The sequence below is a fragment of the Erythrolamprus reginae genome, chromosome 1 (assembly GCF_031021105.1).
Source record: "Erythrolamprus reginae isolate rEryReg1 chromosome 1, rEryReg1.hap1, whole genome shotgun sequence".
In the NCBI taxonomy this organism is placed as follows: domain Eukaryota; kingdom Metazoa; phylum Chordata; class Lepidosauria; order Squamata; family Dipsadidae; genus Erythrolamprus; species Erythrolamprus reginae.
In genome coordinates this window covers 256,198,648-256,204,851 of record NC_091950.1, presented here as the reverse complement: position 1 = coordinate 256,204,851, position 6,204 = coordinate 256,198,648, and the positions used below count along the sequence as shown (strand labels likewise).

Genomic DNA, 6,204 nt, shown 5'->3' with positions numbered 1-6,204 from the left:
ACATGGATTTTGGACATGGATTTTGCTGAGATAATTGCTAAAGGTGAAGACCCTCTGATCTAGCCACCAGCTGGAAATGAGAGAGAGAGACCAAGGCATGCTTCAATGTCCCACTCATATACAAGAGGCTATCCTTGATGTTGATGATTATGTCCCCTTAGACTTGCAAAATATGCCAAACTCTTGGTTAAATGCTTCAATCAACAATCAGTACCTAGATCTAGTACCCAGCATAATTATCTTCCAACAACTTTAAAAGATGCCACAGCCAAGGCAGCTCAGAAATGGAGTTCATCCTACAAATCAACAACCAAATCCTTGATCGTCAGAATATCTTGTTCAATATGGGGGCCTATTTTCTGAAAACGAACAGTTGGTACTTAAATCTGTTATTGGGGAATGTTAATGTCACTCCGCTAAATGAGCAGACCAAGTTTGTCTCTAAAGACGACTATGAAAAGGTGACTGTTGCTCAGAGTGGTTTCTTGTTGGTTTGTTCTCCATTATTGGGTCAGCGATGAAGCATTCAACTTCTTCTTGGTTTGATATTACTCACACTGACCGGGGTGGGTTCCTCCTGATTCAGACCAGATCTCCCAAACTGGTAGCAACTCGCTAGTGACATCATGGATTCGATAGTGATGGTCCATAGGCATCACCATCTTTTGGTTTTTTGGTGAATTTTTCCCTGTTTGGATGGCTTCTCTTCTTTCATTGCTTGAAAAGGGGCCCTCCTACCTGCCCCTGTGTTAATAATGGCCTTTATTTCTTTGCCCGAAGCACAGCTGATCAGCTCCTCGGTTGAGTTTTGGGCCAATTTCAGCTACTGAGCATGCGTGGAAGTGAAATTGCATGAGGGGATGAGCACTAATGAAGCATGCAGGTGTGTGCAAAATGTCATGATGCAAACTGGTGGTGAAAGTAAGTGGAACCCAACCCTGACATGGATGATAAGAGAGAGCATCCCCATCAGCCATGGATTAAAAGCTGGTGGGTGTCTCATCATTACATTTCTACGTTCTTATCTGGCATGATGATAATGTGGCCAGAGCGTCTTATGTACCAAATGCTCCAGAACCAGTTTTTATCTTTTTTAATTTTTCAAAGCGGTGTCCAATTCCTTCAATATTATTATCAAAGTGGCTGCCTTTATCGACTTTATGCGCTGGGGAAAAGAAGCCACTTGGATCTCAAAGTGGAGGGCTTTGAGTTCTGGATGTCATGAGGACTAACGTTTCTCCTCCTTTTTCTGTTCTTTGGATATTTTTGGGCAATTTTCCAGCACGAGAAATATAAAGAATGGCAAGTTCTAACTAGTTCTCCAGCTTCCTGACCGACCTGCCCCTCTAGTAAAGCCACTGATGGAAATTCCACTCGATGTTCTGTTGTGTCCTCCAAAACTGACTGATAGGTCAATGCTGCTGTTTTCCAACCAATGAATGGGGTTTGTTTGTTTTTTCTTAAATTATTTTAAAAAAAACATTTAAATAACTTCTGATGGAAAGGAGCTCAAGGCAGTGGCTTCATTCTCTTACATTTGTCTAGAACAGCGTTTCCCAACCGGTGTGCCGCGGCACACTAGTGTGCCGCGAGACACAGGCAGGTGTGCCACCAAGCTCCCCGCCCGATCTGCCCCCTCTCCTCCGCCGCCGCCCCCTGCCTTGGGGCGCGACTTCTCTCGCCGCGGCTGCGGCTGCAGCTTCAGCTCCTCGGGACGAAAGCGCTCCCAGCCCTCTCTCGCAGCCCCCTGGCTGGGAGCACTTTCGCTGCGAGAGAGGGCTTTCTCCATCCATTTCGGGAATGCACGCCCCGCCCATCTCGCGCGCGCGCCACTCCCCTTTTCTCTCAGCCCTCCCTGGCTTCGCTTCTCAATCCCTCCCTCCTTCCGTCTTTCCTTCCCTTCAGCCGTTCTGTCTGGGGGTCTCCCGCTCTTCCCTTCCCCGCCTCCCAGGCTTTGCCTTTGCCACCCCCACCCTTTTTTGGTTGACAAGGAGTCCTTTGCCGCATCCCGCAGTTCGCACTCGGCTCGAGGCCGCTTTCCCTGGCTGTGCTCGGAACCGACAGGGCGCTGCTCTTTCTCTCTCTCACTCTCTTCTGTGAGGCGGGGGAAGGGGAAAAAAAGCAAAAAAAACCCTTCTTGCAGCGTGCCCGCACTCGTCCCTTCAGCAGCAAGGGAGGGAAGTCAGAGGGTGAGGGAGCGAGCGAGCGCTCTTGTCCTTGGTGCCCTCTGCAGCCTGCCTTCCTTCTTCTTTGCCGCCGCTGAGGGATGGAGAGAAAGATAGAAAGGAAAGAGGGAGGGAGAGAGAGAAAGGAAAGAGGGAGGGAGAGATAGAAAGGAAAGAGGGAGGGAGAGATAGAAAGAAAATAGATAGAAAGGAAAGAGGGAGGGAGGAAAGAGGGAGGGAGACAGAGAGAGAAAGAAAGAGAGACATAGCAAGAGAGAGAGAAAAAAAGAAAGAAAGAGATAGCAAGAGAGAGAGAAAGAGATAGCAAGAGAGACAGAGAGACAAAGAGATAGCAAGAGAGACAGAGAGAGAGAGAGAGAGAAAGAGAGAGAGAAAGAGAGATAGCAAGAGAGATAGAAAGAGAGCGAAAGAGAGAGAATGAAAGAGAGATAGCAAGAGAGGCAGAGAGAGAGCAAGGGAGAGAGAAAGACATAGAGGGAGGGAAGGAGGGAGAGAGAGAGAAAGAGAGCAAAAAAGAGAGGAAGAAAGAAAGAAAGAGGGATGGAGAGAGAGAAAGAAGGGAAGGAAGGAAGAGAGAGAAAGAGGGAGGGAGAAATAGAGTGAAATGGAGGAAGAGATTTTTTTTGTGTCCAAACTTTTCTTTAGCCCCCCCGCGCGCCCCCCGTCCCCCCGTTCAGTGTTCCCCAGGATTTTGAAAATATGAATAATGTGCCGCGGCTCAAAAAAGGTTGGGAAACACTGGTCTAGAACATTTCTGAGTGATATGTTAAACTCTAACCCTTTGATTTGAACTAATCTTTCTTTCTCCCCGCTCCCAACTCCCATACCTCGGAGCTACCATCCCAGCTGGTCATCGTCCCCTGCATTGCACCTTTCACTTGGACTTGCTGGTTAGAAATAATAGAGCCGGCATTCAGCAACGTAACTGAAGGACATCAGCCTAGGAAATCTTCTGAATTTAATAGCACTGGAATACTCTGATGAAAATATTTTTTTTCATATTTCTGCAGTTGTCAGCAAATAGATGCCTTGTGTACCAGTGTACATTCTCCAAATGGTTTGCTAACCACATCTCTGTATTCTCCTTTGCATGTCTCTGGGAAATGCAACGAACAATAACAAATGTATAACAGAAGGAAAGGGAGAAGGCAACTCTATGTTGGTAACAGATATGGTAATGTGCAAAAGACCATGTCTCCTGTGTTGCATTTCATTTTTGTGCTTTTGTGCTTTTCATTTTCATCTTGCTTTTCTTGTTCTTTCACCCTTTTCCTTTCCCACACTGGAAATAATTTAATGAAATGACTTCAATTTTCTGTCTACCTATCTGCCTGCCTGATAGCAAGATAACTCTCTGAAAAGACAGAATGTTGCTCTAGTGGGGAAAGCCATCAAAAGACTGGTTGAGTTTGAAAACATATCAGATCTGGCTTGGGTTGCAGAGAAGATGACTTCAGAAGACATCCCGGCCCAACCCATTGCTGCTTAAATCTTCATTCTCAGTCTTTTTCCATTGGATCATGTGGTCCAGAAAGGAGTAGAAACAGTCTACTCTCTCTTCCCAGTTCACACCTACATTCCCAAATACATTAGGAAAAGACAGCAAAAGCAAACACACACACACACACACACACATATTCATAGATACAGAAAACTGAAACACCTCCCCCGGCCACGTACAATTTATGTATGGTATGTTTGTGTGTGTGCTTATTAATATAGTGGGGTTCTTTTTAAAACTATTTTAAATACTTAAATTTATTGAATTTATTTGGATTTGTACGATTGTTTATATTTTTTGTTGTGAGCCGCCCCGAGTTCGCGGAGAGGGGCGGCATACAAATCTAAATAATAAATAAATAAATAAATAAATAAGATACTTTGTTGGGCAGAAGAAATGAGAGATGCCTCTTAGGGCCACTGCTGATAAGGAATTCCAAAAACTACGCTCTGCGTAGTCCCCTTGCCTTGTTTATTTACAAGTTACCAACACACCTGAGCACAAATGTGTGTGATTAAAATCCCATCCAAAAAGGAAAAAAAAGCAGCTCTGCCAAGGCTACATGAGATAAGGTAAATAAGCTATGGAAAATGTGCTTTGTTAATATCTAAATGTGTGATTGATTGTGTTTGCGTTATTTAGGTGTTCCTCTTAAATGTACCCATTAGAGGTCTGCTCCAATGTTGATATTATTTTCTGAGAGTTGGTTTCACAGCTGGTATAAAATAAGTTTGGTACTGAACCCAGTTCCTAGAGGACCAGTGCTGTATTTTTGATTCCCGCAAGCTGGTGAAAGTTTGAAGCAGAATTTATGAGCTTCTGTGGAGAAAACTGAAGAACCATCTATCTAGTACTTTTCCTGGGCATTGTGGTTTTTAAAGCCTGGTGTGAGGGAGAAAAAGAGATGGATGGCAAAGAGAATGAGTTTTTCTACTTGGCTCACAAAACAAGCCTAGACAAATGCAAGTTAGTCACATCACATCAACAATACTCTTGAATTCAATAGGACCTGTCTGAAGAAAAATTATAGGGAACGATCTCTCTACCAAGTCTCTCTGCTGTGGTTTTTGCTTAACCTTTCAAATAACACTCTTGGGACTTTTTTTTAAAAAAAATGTATTCTTTCCTTCTTTCAGAAGCCCAAGACTAATTCTCGAGTCAAGTTGTCTATCACAAAAACTACCTTTCACAAAATGATAGCTGAGGTAGCTAGAGCCAGAGCAGAAAGACAGGATTACTAACAATATTTGATTTTACAAGTTGAATGTTTATTTTAAGAAGAAAACATCCATAATTTTAAAAGGACATTTTAATTTCTGTCTCCCTCAGCACACTTTCAAGTCATTGCCTGTAACTCCTTTGTCATTTGACTGAAATAAATAGAACCTGATGAAATTAAATGTCCATCTGGAGCCCACAGGTACCTAAGAAATATTCTCTTAAAATTGCACTTATTTTTCTACTTAAAATTTGATCACATTCACCTTCAGAAAATGCCAGAATTATTAATCATAGTTATTTTTGAATGTTAATGGAAATAAGTCTGATTTTCCTTTCTATGAAGACAAGGAACATTTTTTTCATAGTTTTAAACTTAAATTTTATCTGGCAGCATTGTAACAAAATTGCTAAAGAATATTCATTTGGTAAACTCTTATAAGCAAAGGCAAGGTTATATCAATTGATTTTGGAAAAACTCTCATGGTACTATTTATCTTAGAGTATTTTTATTAATAGTAATGAATGTTAGGTTATTGAAGCAGCACTGAGCTTTAGGTTATTGAATTGACCTGAATATTTAATTGATTGCTTCCAAATATTGTCCTGATAAAGGCAATATTTTGGATTAGCGCATGATAAGGCAACATAAATAAAAAATTATGCATAGAAAAAAAATGGTTTGAATAAAGAATATTTAGACAATGTATTTTTGAACTGGGTCCTTCCATAGTAATCATTCAGGTTCTGTCAGAAATCACGATAATTTTCAAAACCACACACACACACACCCTCAAAATACCCCCAAACCTGTTGAAAATATGCCATCTTCTCCTTCTGACTAGGCCCTGGTCAAGCTAACTCATAAATATTACAGAACAATACTCCTGATGATGATGATGATGATGATGATGATGATGATAATAATAATAATAATAATAATAATAATAATAATAATAATAATAATAACAACAACAACAACAAGCTATTATTATTGTTGTTATTGTTATTGTTGTTGTTGCTGCTGTTGTTATTGTGTCAATACAACACAGCAAACGAGATCACTATGCTGGATTTCATATTCCATCACCAGTCGGGTGCTTCCCAAGCACCTAGGACTGCATGATGTAGCGGCAAATTATGTTTGCCAATCCCAGTAAAGCGGCCTTTTGCAATTGACAGATTGAGATTTTGTCAGTTCTGATGGTTTTCAAATGTCTGCTGAGATCCTTTGGCACTGCGCCCAGCGTGCCAAGTACCACTGGGACCACTTTCACTGGCTTATGCCAGAGTTGTTGC

At 41.9% G+C, this 6,204-nt stretch overlaps 1 pseudogene; it reads left to right on the top strand.

The window, feature by feature from the left end:
- The first annotated feature begins 236 nt into the window (after nt 1–236).
- On the top strand, nt 237–3,305 carry LOC139172690 (transmembrane protein 120B pseudogene; annotated as a pseudogene).
- Nucleotides 3,306–6,204: the final 2,899 nt, after the last annotated feature.